Source organism: Nycticebus coucang, chromosome 12 (genome assembly GCF_027406575.1).
Source record: "Nycticebus coucang isolate mNycCou1 chromosome 12, mNycCou1.pri, whole genome shotgun sequence".
Taxonomy (NCBI): domain Eukaryota; kingdom Metazoa; phylum Chordata; class Mammalia; order Primates; family Lorisidae; genus Nycticebus; species Nycticebus coucang.
The window spans coordinates 10593525-10607055 of record NC_069791.1 but is presented as its reverse complement, the minus strand read 5'-3'; positions in this window follow the sequence as shown (position 1 = coordinate 10607055).

Below are 13531 nucleotides of genomic sequence, written 5' to 3'. Positions count from 1 at the left end.
TGTTGGGTAATATTCCTTCTTTTCTATATTTCAGAACAGGTTGAGTAATATAGGTACTACTTCCTCTTTACAGGTTTGTTAGAATTCTTATGTGAAGCCATCTGGTCCTGAGCTTTTCTTTTTAGGGAGATTTTGTATAGTTGATGCTATATCAGAACTTGATATAGGCCTGTTCAACATTTCCACTTCTTTCTGGATAACTCTAGGAAGGTGGTATGCTTCCAAGTATTGGCCTATTTCCTTCAGATTTGCATATTTCTAAGAATAAAGTTTTTTATAATATTCATTAAGGATTTTTTGAATTTCTGAGGAGTCTGTTGTTATTTCGTCTTTGCCATTTCTGATAGATGAAATTAGAGATTTTACTCTTTTTTTCCTGTTTAGGTTAGCCAAAAGTTTATCTCTTTTATTGACCTTTTCAAAAAACCACTTTTGTTTTATTGATCTGTTGTATAATTCTTTTGTTTTCAATTTAATTTAATTCTGCTCTAATTTTAGTTATTTCTTTTCTTCTTCTGGGTTTGGGATTGGAATGTTCTTCCTTTTCTAGCTGCTTGAGTTGTCCCATTAAGTTGTTAACTTCCTTTCTTTCCATTCTCTTGAGGAAGGCTTGCAATGCTATAAATTTCCCTCTTAGGACTGCCTTTGCAGTATCCCAGAGGTTCTAATAATTCATATCTTCATTATCTTTTTGTCCCAAAAATTTGGTAATTTCCTTCTTGATCTCGTCTATGACCCAGCTATCACTCAGCATGAGGTTATTTAGTTTCCATGTTTTTGTATGAGTATGCAGATTCCTGTTGTTACTGAGTTCAACTTTTATTCCATAATGGTCCGAGAAGATGCAAGGAATAATTTCTAGGTTTTTTTTTTTGTTTGTTTGTTTGTTTTTTTATGTCTGGCTTCTTTCACTCTATATGTTTTATGTCATTACTTTTTATGGCCCCCAAATATTCCATGGTATGGATACATCACATTTATCCATTGATGGTTGATGAACATTTAGGGCTCCGCACAGTGGCTCAGCTCTGTAATCCTCGCACTCTGGGAGGCCGAGGCGGGTGGATTGCTTGAGCTCAGGAGTTCCAGACCCGCCTGAGCAAGACCGGTCTCTAAAAAGAGCCGGCATTGCGGTGGGCGCCTGCAGTTCCCGCTACTGCTGAGGCTGCGGCAAGAGAAGCTCTAGAGCCCAAGAGTCGTTTTTGCTTTTTTCTTTTTTTTTTTTTTTTTATCTTTTTTGAGACAGAGCCTCAAGCTGTTGCCCTGGGTAGAGTGCTTTGGCATCACAGCTCACAGCAACCTCCAACTCCTGCGGGGCTCAAATGATTCTTTTTTTTTTTTTTTCTCCTGTTTTTTGTTTTTTTTTTTATTGTTGTTGGGGATTCATTGAGGGTACAATAAGCCAGTTACACTGATTGCAATTGTTAGGTAAAGTCCCTCTTGCAATCATGTCTTGCCCCCATAAAGTGTGACACACACTAAGGCCCCACCCTCCTCCCTCCATCCCTCTTTCTGCTTCCCCCCCATAAACTTAATTGTCATTAATTGTCCTCATATCAACATTGAGTACATAGGATTCATGTTTCTCCATTTTTGTGATGCTTTACTAAGAATAATGTCTTCCACTTCCATCCAGGTCAATACGAAGGATGTAAAGTCTCCATTTTTTTTAATACCAGAATAGTATTCCATGGTATACATATACCACAGCTTGTTAATCCATTTCTGGGTTGGTGGGCATTAAGGCTGTTTCCACATTTTGGCAATGGTAAATTGAGCTGCAATAAACAGTCTAGTACAAGTGTCCTTATGATAAAAGGATTTTTTTCCTTCTGGGTAGATGCCCAGTAATGGGATTACAGGATCGAATGGGAGGTCTAGGTTGAGTGCTTTGAGGTTTCTCCATACTTCCTTCCAGAAAGGTTGTACTAGTTTGCAGTCCCACCAGCACTGTAAAAGTGTTCCCTTCTCTCCACATCCACGCCAACATCTGCAGTTTTGAGATTTTGTGATGTGGGCCATTCTCACTGGGGTTAGATGATATCTCAGGGTTGTTTTGATTTGCATTTCTCTAATACATAGAGATGATGAACATTTTTTCATGTGTTTGTTAGCCATTCGTCTGTCATCTTTAGAGAAAGTTCTATTCATGTCTCTTGCCCATTGATATAAGGGATTGTTGGCTTTTTTCATGTGGATTAATTTGAGTTCTCTATAGATCCTGGTTATCAAGCTTTTGTCTGATTGAAAATATGCAAATATCCTTTCCCATTGTGTAGGTTGTCTCTTTGCTTTGGTTATTGTGTCCTTAGCTGTACAGAAGCTTTGCAGTTTAATGAAGTCCCATTTGTTTATTTTTGTTGTTGTTGCAATTGCCATGGCAGTCTTCTTCATGAAGTCTTCCCCCAGGCCAATATCTTCCAGTGTTTTTCCTATGCTTTCTTTGAGGATTTTTATTGTTTCATGCCTTAAATTTAAGTCCTTTATCCATCTTGAATCAATTTTTGTGAGTGGGGAAAGGTGTGGGTCCAGTTTCAGTCTTTTACATGTAGACATCCAGTTCTCCCAACACCATTTATTGAATAGGGAGTCTTTCCCCCAAGGTAAGTTCTTGTTTGGTTTATCAAAGATTAGGTGGTTGTAAGATGTTAGTTTCATTTCTTGGTGTTCAATTCGATTCCAAGTGTCTATGTCTCTGTTTTTGTGCCAGTACCATGCTGTCTTGAGCACTATGGCTTTGTAGTACAGACTAAAATCTGGTATGCTGATGCCCCCAGCTTTATTTTTGTTACTAAGAACTGCCTTAGCTATACGGGGTTTTTTCCGGTTCCATACAAAACGCAGAATCATTTTTTCCAAATCTTGAAAGTACGATGTAGGTACTTTGATAGGAATGGCATTGAATAGGTAGATAGCTTTGGGAAGTATAGACATTTCAACAATGTTGATTCTTCCCATCCATGAGCATGGTATGTTCTTCCATTTGTTAATATCCTCTGCTATTTCCTTTCTGAGGATTTCATAATTTTCTTTATAGAGGTCCTTCACCTCCTTCGTTAGGTATATTCCTAGGTATTTCATTTTCTTTGAAACTATGGTGAAGGGAGTTGTGTCCTTAATTAGCTTCTCATCTTGACTGTTATTGGTGTATACAAAGGCTACTGACTTGTGGACATTGATTTTATATCCTGAAACATTACTGTATTTTTTGATGACTTCTAGGAGTCTTGTGGTTGAGTCTTTGGGGTTCTCTAAGTATAAGATCATGTCGTCAGCAAAGAGGGAGAGATTGACCTCCTCTGCTCCCATTTGGATTCCCTTTATTTCCTTGTCTTGCCTAATTGTATTGGCCAGAACTTCCAGCACTACGTTGAATAGTAAAGGTGACAGAGGACAACCTTGTCTGGTTCCAGTTCTAAGAGGAAAAGCTTTCAGTTTTATTCCATTCAGTAAAATATTGGCTGTGGGTTTGTCATAGATAGCTTCAATTAGTTTTAGAAATGTGCCACCTATGCCTATACTCTTCAGTGTTCTAATTAGAAAAGGATGCTGGATTTTATCAAATGCTTTTTCTGCATCTATTGAGAGGATCATGTGATCTTTATTTTTGCCTCTGTTAATATGGTGCATAACGTTTATAGACTTGCGTATGTTAAACCAGCCTTGCATCCCTGGGATGAAGCCTACTTGATCATGATGAATGACTTTTTTGATGATAAGCTGTAATCTATTGGCTAGGATTTTGTTGAGAATTTTTGCGTCTATGTTCATGAGTGAGATTGGTCTGAAATTCTCCTTTTTGTTTGGGTCTTTTCCTGGTTTTGGTATCAGGGTGATGTTTGCTTCATAGAATGTGTTGGGGAAGATTCCTTCTTCCTTGGTTTTTTGGAATAATTTCTGCAGTACAGGAATAAGCTCTTCCTTGAAGGTTTGATAGAATTCTGGAGTGAAGCCATCTGGACCAGGGCATTTTTTGGTTGGAAGATTTTTTATTGTTTCTTTGATCTCAGTGCTTGAAATTGGTCTGTTCAGGAGCTCTATTTCTTCCTGGCTGAGTCTAGGGAGAGGGTGTGATTCCAAATATTGATCCATTTCTTTCACATTGTCAAATTTCTGGGCATAGAGTTTCTGGTAGTATTCAGAGATGATCTCTTGTATCTCTGTGGGATCAGTTGTTATTTCCCCTTTATCGTTTCTGATTGAGGTTATTAGAGATTTTACTTTTCTATTTCTCGTTAGTCTGGCCAATGGTTTATCTATTTTATTTATTTTTTCAAAAAACCAACTCCTTGTTTCGTTAATTTTCTGAATGATTCTTTTATTTTCAATTTCATTGATCTCTGATTTGATTTTGGATATTTCTTTTCTTCTACTGAGTTTAGGGTTAGATTGTTCTTCTTTTTCCAATTCCATAAGATCTCTTGTGAGATTGTTGATGTGCTCTCTTTCTGTTTTTCGAATGTAGGCATCTAAAGCGATGAATTTTCCTCTCAAAACTGCTTTTGCAGTATCCCACAGGTTTTGGTAGCTTGTGTCTTCATTGTTGTTATGCTCAAGGAAGTTAATGATTTCCTGTTTTATTTCTTCCTTCACCCGTCTGTTATTCAACAGAAGATTGTTTAATTTCCATGCCTTTGGGTGGGCTTGAGCATTTTTGTTAGAGTTGAGTTCCACCTTTAGTGCCTTATGGTCTGAAAAGATACAAGGTAAAATTTCAATTCTTTTGATTCTGTTGATATTTGTTTTGTGTCCCAGGATATGATCAATTTTGGAGAATGTTCCATGGGGTGATGAGAAGAATGTATATTCTTTATCTTTGGGGTGGAGTATTCTATATGCGTCTATCAAGCACAGTTGTTCTAGGGTCTCATTTAAATCTCTTACATCTTTGTTTAATTTCTGTTTAGAGGATCTGTCCAGCTCTGTAAGAAGTGTGTTAAAGTCCCCTGTTATGATGGTATTATCAGATATCATATTGCTCAGACTGAGTAAGGTCTGCTTCCAGAATCTGGGAGCATTTAAATTAGGTGCATAAAAATTTAGAATTGAAATGTCTTCTTGTTGTAGTTTTCCCTTGACCAATATAAAGTGACCATCTTTGTCTTTTTTGACTTTAGTTGCTTTAAATCTACATGTATCTGAAAATAAGATCGCAACTCCTCTTTTCTTCTGAATTCCATTTGCCTGAAAAATTGTCTTCCAACCCTTGACTCGGAGCTTTAATTTGTCTTTTGAAGCCAGGTGCGTTTCTTGCAAACAGCAAATGGATGGCTTGTGTTTTTTAATCCAGTCAGCCAATCTATGTCTCTTCAGTGGGGAATTCAAGCCATTAACATTTATTGAGATAATTGATAAGTGTGGCAGTATTCTATTCGTCTTATTTTGTGAGAGTCCATTGCTTAGTTTTGTCTTTTGCATCAGTGTGGAGGTTAGGTTCTGTCCTTTGATTTCTGAGTTCTTACTTTGCTGCTGATCCATTGTGGTGGTCAGTGTGCAGAACAGGTTGAAGTATTTCCTGTAGAGCTGGTCTTGTTGTGGCAAATTTCCTCAATGTTTGTATATCCGTAAATGATTTGATTTCTCCGTCAATTTTGAAGCTTAGCTTAGCAGGGTACAGAATTCTGGGCTGAAAATTGTTCTGTTTAAGTAGATTAAAGGTAGATGACCATTGTCTTCTTGCTTGGAAAGTTTCATTAGAGAAGTCTGCGGTAACTCTGATGGATTTGCCCCTGTAGGTCAACTGGCACTTACTCCTGGCAGCTTGCAGAATCTTTTCTTTTGTCTTGACTTTGGACAGGTTCATCACAATGTGTCTTGGAGAAGATCGGTTAGAGTTGAGGCGACCTGGGGTCCGATATCCCTCTGAAAGCAGTGTGTCAGACTCTTTGGTGATATTTGGGAAATTTTCTTTTATAATATTCTCTAGTATGGCTTCCATTTCTCTGGGGCATTCTTCTTCCCCTTCTGGAATTCCTATAACTTGTATGTTGGAACGCTTCATAAAGTCCCATAATTCTGACAGTGAACGTTCTGCTTTCTCTCTCTTCTTTTCTGCCTCTTTTACTGTCTGAGTTATCTCAAGAACTTTGTCTTCTACCTCTGAAATTCTTTCTTCTGCATGGTCTAACCTGTTGCTGATACTTTCCATTGTATCTTTAAGTTCCCTAATCGACTGTTTCAGTTCCTTCAGGTCTGCTATATCCTTTTTATATTCTTCATATCGTTCATCTCTGATTTGATTCTGTTTTTGGATTTCCTTTTGGTTATTTTCCACTTTATTAGCAATTTCCTTCATTGTTTCCATCATTTCTTTCATTGTTTTCAACATGTGTATTCTAAATTCCCTTTCTGTCATTCCTAACATTTCTATACTGGTGGAATCATCTGCAGTAGCTACGTCATGGTCCCTTGGTGGGGTTGTTCTAGACTGGTTCTTCATGTTGCCTGGAGTTTTCTGCTGATTCTTCCTCATGAGTGGTTTCTTTTATCTGTTTCCTTGCCCTAATTTTCCTTTCACTTCCTCTTGCTCTTTAAGTTCTTCTGCCTGTGGACTAAGGGTTACAGGACCAGAAAGGTGAGAAGGTTGAAGAGCAAAAAAAGGGGATGAAAGAAAGGAGGACCGAGTGATAAGAAAAAAAGAAATATAGAGAAAGGAGAGGGGGTGGGTATAAGGAATATTGACAAAAGGAAGAGAGGCACAGAAAGAGGGAGACAGGGCAATATAGCTGTACAGTAGGGTACTTTGACACAACCTTAAAAAACCCCACCTTCTGGGGGTGCCCAGTTGCGTGGTTCCCTTGAGGTCAGCAGCTCTTTGCTAACCTGATCAGACACCGTACCCCACCTCCACCAAGTAGAGAGGAAAGACAAAAATGCTATAAATCAAACCAAAAGAAGCAAACAGAAAACTTTACGGGGATAAAATTGGGTGAAAAACCAAATTATATCAGTAGAAACACTAGCAAAAATGAAGTTGAAGTTATTAAAAAAGGCAGCAATGGGAAATTATAATTAAACTAGGAAAATTGAGAAAGAAAAAGGGATCTGTGTGGAAAAAGATTGAAATTAAAAAAACAAAAGAACATCAGCAACGTCAAAATAAAGAAACAAAAAAAACAACCAAACAAAAAAAAAAAGAAAAAAATACAGAACCAAAAACAAAGCAGTTTGTATATGTTATTGAATATTGTCTGGGCAACACGTGGTCTTCTGGGGTATGAGATGTTAGTCACAGTTCTGATACGACTGGAGGCTGCTGATTTCTCAAACCCCAACAGGTAGACACCCTAAATCTCTCTTCAGCCTTCTTAAAAGGCACTTTGAACTTGTAAACTTGCTGAGCAGAAGCTTTCCCAGCTTTCTCGCTGGAATCGCTGCTGAAGTGGCTATCCACTTACTCAGTGTGCCAAAACCGGTCTCACTCTGCCCCTGAGGGTTAGGGCTGCAAGGCGGCTCAGACCCCACCCTTAGGCTACTTGGTTGCTGGGTTACCAGCTCCCACCCGTTTCTAGCTCTGCGACCCTGAGGGCGGAGCTTGCCGGGGCAGATCACTGACAATGGATCCGTGTGACCCACCACCAAACACTATTAGCTCCGTCTGGCTCAGCGGCTCAGACTGGGGCCCTAGACAACGGCCAAAGTTCTCCACACTCCCGCTCAGGCCTTCCCCAAGGCAGTCCAACTCAGTGCCAAGTCCAAGGACATCAAAATAGTTCACAGGTAAGGCCTTTCTGGTTTGCAGTCTCGCTGCTACTGAACTTACAGTTGCGGGCGGGTTTAGACGGATTGAACCCACGCGACCACTTGCCGGTTTTCCACTGTTTTAGTCCTCCTCTTGGGGTCCAGAAGTCTCTTGCTGACTCCCTGTAACTTCATAGGAGTGATGATAGGCAGTTCCCACCAGCCAGAGATGCCTGGAGTCCTATCTCCCCAGACTCACGGTGCCCAGATGCAAGGAAGCTGTTACTCGGCTGCCATCTTGCTCCGCCTCCAATTTCTAGGTTTTTTAATTTGCTGAGGTTAGACTTGTGACATAAGATGTGATGAATTTTGGAGGATGTTTCTTGCGCTGATGAGGAGAATGTGTATTCAGTTTTGTTAGGATGCAATGTTGTGTACATGTCTGTTAAATCTAATTGTTGAATGGTTAAGTTTAAGTCTAAAATTTCTTTGGTGAGTTTCTTATTGGAGGATCTATCCAACACAGCCAAATGGGTGTTAAAATCTCCAACTATTATAGTGCTAGAGGAAATCAAGTTGCTCATGTCTGTTAGTCTCTCTTATAAATTGAGGCACATTCTGGTTGGGTGCATAAATGTTAACAATTGAAATCTCATTATGTTGAGTGTTACCTAAACAAATATGAAGTGATAATCCTTATATTTCCTTTCTTTGGTTAGTTTAAAGCCTATTGTATCTGTGGATAAAATTGCAACACCTGCTTTTTTCTGATTTCCATTTGCCTGAAGTATAGATGATCATCCCTTCACCCTGAGCCTATATTTATCTTTTAAAGTAAGATGAGATTCTTGTATGCAGCAGATATCTGGCCTGAGTTTTTGTATCCAGTCAGCCAACCTGTGCCTCTTTAGAGGATAATTTAAGCCATTCACTTTAATTGAGAATATTGATAAGCCTGGTAGAATTTTGGGTATCGTGTTTTTCAAAAGTCCAGTGGACATTTTTAATCATTTCACCACTGTGGAAGTTGGAATTTGATCAAAAATTTCTGAGTGAATTTACTTTGGTGGTAGAGGATTGTGCTGATCATTATGGAGAAAAGGTCTGAGTATGTCCTGGAGAGCTGGTTTAGTTATTGAAAATTTCTTCAACATGTGAATGTCATTAAAGTACTTAATTTCTCCATCATAAATGAAACTCAGTTTAGCTGGATACAGGATCCTGAGTTGAAAATTATTTTGTTTTTAGGAGATTAAAAGTCAGTGACCACCCTCTTCTAGCTTGAAGGTTTTCAGCAGAGAGATCTGCAGTCATTATAATATTCTTCCCCTTGTAGGTTATGGTTTTCTTCTATCTGGCTGCTTGCAGAATTTTCTCCTTCATATTAACTTTGGCAAAGTTAATTATAATGTGTCTGGGAGATGTCTTACTCAGGTTGAGTCATAATGGGGTTCTGAAACTGTCTGCTGTCTGAATTTCAGAATCTCTTGGCATGTCTGGGAAGTTCTCTTTGATTATCTCATGGATCAAAACATCAGGGCCTTTTGAAGCCATCTCATCACCCTCAGTAATTCCTATAAGGTGAATAATTATTTTCTTCTAATTATCCCAGAGCTCTCTGAGAGAATGATCCATTTTTGCTCTCCATTTCTCTTCCTCTTTGAGCTTTTGGGAGCATTCAAAAGCTTTGTCTTCAATGTCAGAAATCCTTTCTTCTGCCTGCTCCATTCTGTTACCGAGGGATTCTACTGTATTTCGAGGGCTGCAAGCTCTTGTCTCACCATGTCAAAATCTTTGGTGATTTTGTCTTTGAATTCATTGAATTCTCAAAACAACTTTTGAAATGTTCATTGAACTTCTAATTCCAACTTTACCTCCATTCTATTAATCTTATGTGCAATCCAAATTCTGAATTCAATTTCTGACATCTCAGCCATTTGTTTATGAATGGAATCTTCTGGTGTGTCCACCTTGTTGTTTCTTGGGGGAGTTGATCTACCCTGATTATTCATGTTGCCAGAGTTGTTCCGCTTATTCTACCCCATGATTATTTTACATTGTTTGGCTACATGAGCAGTTAAGGTGAAGTTGGGTTGGGGGCTCTTGGAGTAGGGATTAACCAACTCATTGCCCAAGAACTGGGAATGGTGTCTGTACCTTTTCCCCTAGAGCTTTGCAAAGAACCCGTACAGTGCTATGGCCTGAGAAACTGGAGACCTGCTTGGTGTGGTGGGGCTAACTGGCTCTGTCTTGTTTTCAACTGGTCTCTGTCCAATCCTAGTGAATCAGTAATTCTGGGTTGAAGTCTGTGGAGAAATACCAGCAACTAAGTCAACCCACCCAGCATGGGCAACAACTGGAAAAGGAAAATCAAACCTTCCCACAACCACACACCCAGCGTACCACTTTGGATAGTCCTCAGGTGACTGGCCCAGGTCAAGAGTTCCAAATCAATTGTCCCTGTCAGCACCTAGTCTCAAGTGGGAGAGGTCAAAAGGTCTCCAGCAACTGGATAGCAAGAGTCTGCTGGCAACTCAATTATGACTCACTCCAGTGCTCTGTGGAGTCACAAGGACCCACCCAGCAAATGAATTAGTCTAGGAAGGTTGATGCCTCCTTCCCTACTTTACACCTCTGTCACACCCAGTCACTGGTAACCCCACAGGGCTGTGACCCAGTTCCCTCCAATGAGCAGATGCTCTAAGGATTTGCACCTGCCTGAGTCACAAGGAGATCTATGTCTCCTCAACCAGGCCACTGCTCTCTGCTACCAGCAGGCAGGGGGAGCTAAAGCCTGACAACCTCAGGTGCTTAATGGAAGCTGGGGTGGTTCACTCAGTTCTAGCCCCACCCCAGATGGATGTTGCTGCCACTTATATTCTCACAGAATTAGTGTTTCTGTCCTGGCTATAGTCCCCTGTGGGCCAGGCTCTGTTTGAGTTCACAGAAACTGCAGCTCAGCCCCGCCCTGTGCTACTGTTTTTGTGCCAATTCTCATGGAACTGTCATCTCCTGTCTTGGCTGCACTCTGTGTTGGGGTGGGCACAGTTAAAGCTCAGATTCAGCTCTCAGTTCCCGCTTCTCCCTGGGCTGGTACTCACACACAGCTCTCAGTGTCTGTTTCTCCCTGGGATGGTACCATTGCCCCTCCTGCTTTTGTCTCAGCTATGTTCCCCTGGGGGCCAGATGCTTCTTAGGCTCATTAAAGCAGCACTTCGGACTCAGCCTCTCACCCCCTGGGGAGTATGCCATCTCTGCGCACATGTATTCTAATCTCTGTCCCCGCTGCACCCTGCCCAAGCAGGTACCGCCTTAGGCATACCCTTTACTCACAGGACCTAAGTTTCAGTCCCAGATCTGTTATGCCAGTGGCTGCCACCAGAGTATGGGCCTGGATTTCTCTAGTTGCCAGGAGAGGCAGGGAGTGTCTCTCCAAAATATCCCCAGAGGTGTGAGCCCTGTTATTCCTACCCCTGCCACTGTTGCTCTGTGCCATCTGACACCACTTCTCCCTCTCCCTCTCAGTCCTCTGTCTTCTCTTTACACCCATGCCACAGAATCAGCACACACCTGCATCTGCCCATGCCTTGTCCACACCTCTCAAGAAAATGCCATGGACTCCATGGAGGACAGGCTTCCAGACCATGGGGTGAGAGTGGAAAGGAGTGCTGAGAGTTCCAAATTGCCGGTAGAGAATATATACAGTTTTATGCCTGGCAGGAGAGTGCCATGGCACACTAGTTTGTCCTGTCTGGGGAAAGCATTCTGGTTTTTAGAGGGTCTCTCCCATGGGATAAAATAGGAGGAGATCTGAACTCTGCTCACTTGTTCACAAGGAGTATACTAGGGGCTGTTCTCATGGGTAAGGGGACTCCTATCCACTTAGTGATGTATTTTGTACCTATTGTTTGTTTCCTTGGGGTTACAGCTTGCCTCAGCAGGGTTGATGTGCACTCTTCAACCTTCTCTCCTGGCTCAGCTCCAAAACCATCAGCTTACTTCCTAAATTTCTGTCCTTTAACTCTCCTTCCTCTCCTTGTGGAAAGGTGGCTCCAGTCGGCCATCTTGCCTACATACTTTATTACTGATTCTATCTCCTTACTCATTATTTGTTTATATTTTCTAATTCTTTATACATCAATCGTGGTGTGTTGTATATTTCAAGGAATTTATCTATTGTGATTAGATTACCCAATTTATTGGCATATCATTGTTCAAATTAGTTTCTTATGATCATTTTTTTCTTTTGACATCAGTTGTAATGTTTTCCTTTTCACTCTAATTTATTTGAGTCTTTTTTTCTTAGTCTAGTTCATCCAAGCCCCATTAAATTGATTTTGTTGATCTTTAAAAAAAAAAAAAAACTTTGTTTCATTGATATTTTTCTTATTTTTCTATTCTCTATTTTCTTTATTCCTACTCTGATCATTATTATTATTTTAAATTTCAGAATATTACAGGGATACACATGTTTTAGTTACATGTTTTACTTTTGTACATCTTAAGTCAAAGTTTTAAGTGTGACCTCCACTTCGTTCTCATCTGGCCTCGAAATTAAGAGCTGAGGGTGTTGGGCTTGGCTTATAGGCCTGTCTCTCAGATCTAAAAGGTTGATACCTATGGTGTCATGGAGAAAAGTGCTGGTCCTGACTTGTCTTTGGTTTGTTTGTGTTTTATGAACCTCACCTGCTGTCTTCACCTCTTCCTGCTACTGTGTAGTGAGGTAGGACCCCGGCTTACTCTTGGTGATGGCAGGCAAATGCGAATGTGATAGTCTGCAGCCAGGCCCTGTTTGCTTGAATTGAAAGACACTTTGGTGGACTACATCACTTCTCTCCTTGCCATTGGTTGAGGTTTGTCTGAGTGAGCCTGCTCCTGAGATATCCTTTGATATCTGTGGTAGACTCTGGTTCCCCAGGTGGAGTACTTGAGTGCCTAAAGCTTTATGGGGTACCCTGTAGCTCCTAGGGAGTTCCTAGATCTCCATCACCCCTGAGGTGGGGGGAGGAGCAAGGCAGTATATTCCTAAACTGGGTGAATTTGAATGGCTTTGCAAAGCTTTGGTGGGGTGTGGATGTTGCTTTTCCAGCCACTAGGGTGAGCTTCTGGGAGGGGAGTCAGGACAAACTCTCCAGGTTGGCAGAGCTCTTTACAGGGGAGGGGCTAAGGGTTTGTATGCTAAGGCATCAGGCTGAGTTCTTTCTGCGTTTATCCAGTAATGCAGTTTTCTGTGGAGAGGTATAGGTGCTCCTCCATAAGACCACTCCTTGGACCTGTACATACCCCGTATGATTGAGTCAGTAAAGGGTGTGAAGAGAGTGCAAACTAACCTCTCTCTTAGTAGGCACTTGCCAGAAGAAACAAGCTGCTATGTTTTTGCATCCTGAGGCCAGCTCTAGCTCCTCAGGATAAGCACTCAAATGCTCCAGCTAATGGATAGGGCCCCAGTGCTTCCAGATGAGTCCTTAATTTGCTACCACTGATGTGGGTGGGGGAGTGCATCTGGACAGGACTGCTTGTGTGGGCTTGCCCTCAGGCTCCACAGAAGCTGGAGGGTTAGCTGTTTTGGTGGAGGACAAAGGTCTGCTCCCAGCTTCTGGGCAGAGCCCAGAAGGACAGGACTGGTTGGGTGGGCTTGGCCTCAGGCTCCACAGAAGCTGGGAGGTTATCTTTTTTGGCAGGAGACAGAGGTCTGCTCCCAGCTTCTGGGAAGAGCCCTGCAGGGCAGAGGCTGACATGGCCCCACCCAACTAAGAAGTCTGAGTTTCACAAACTGATAGTCTGCAGTAGGCTTTGTTCTGAGGTTATCTCTAGTTGCCATTGGAGCACGGGGCCCCTACTCAGGGCCTGC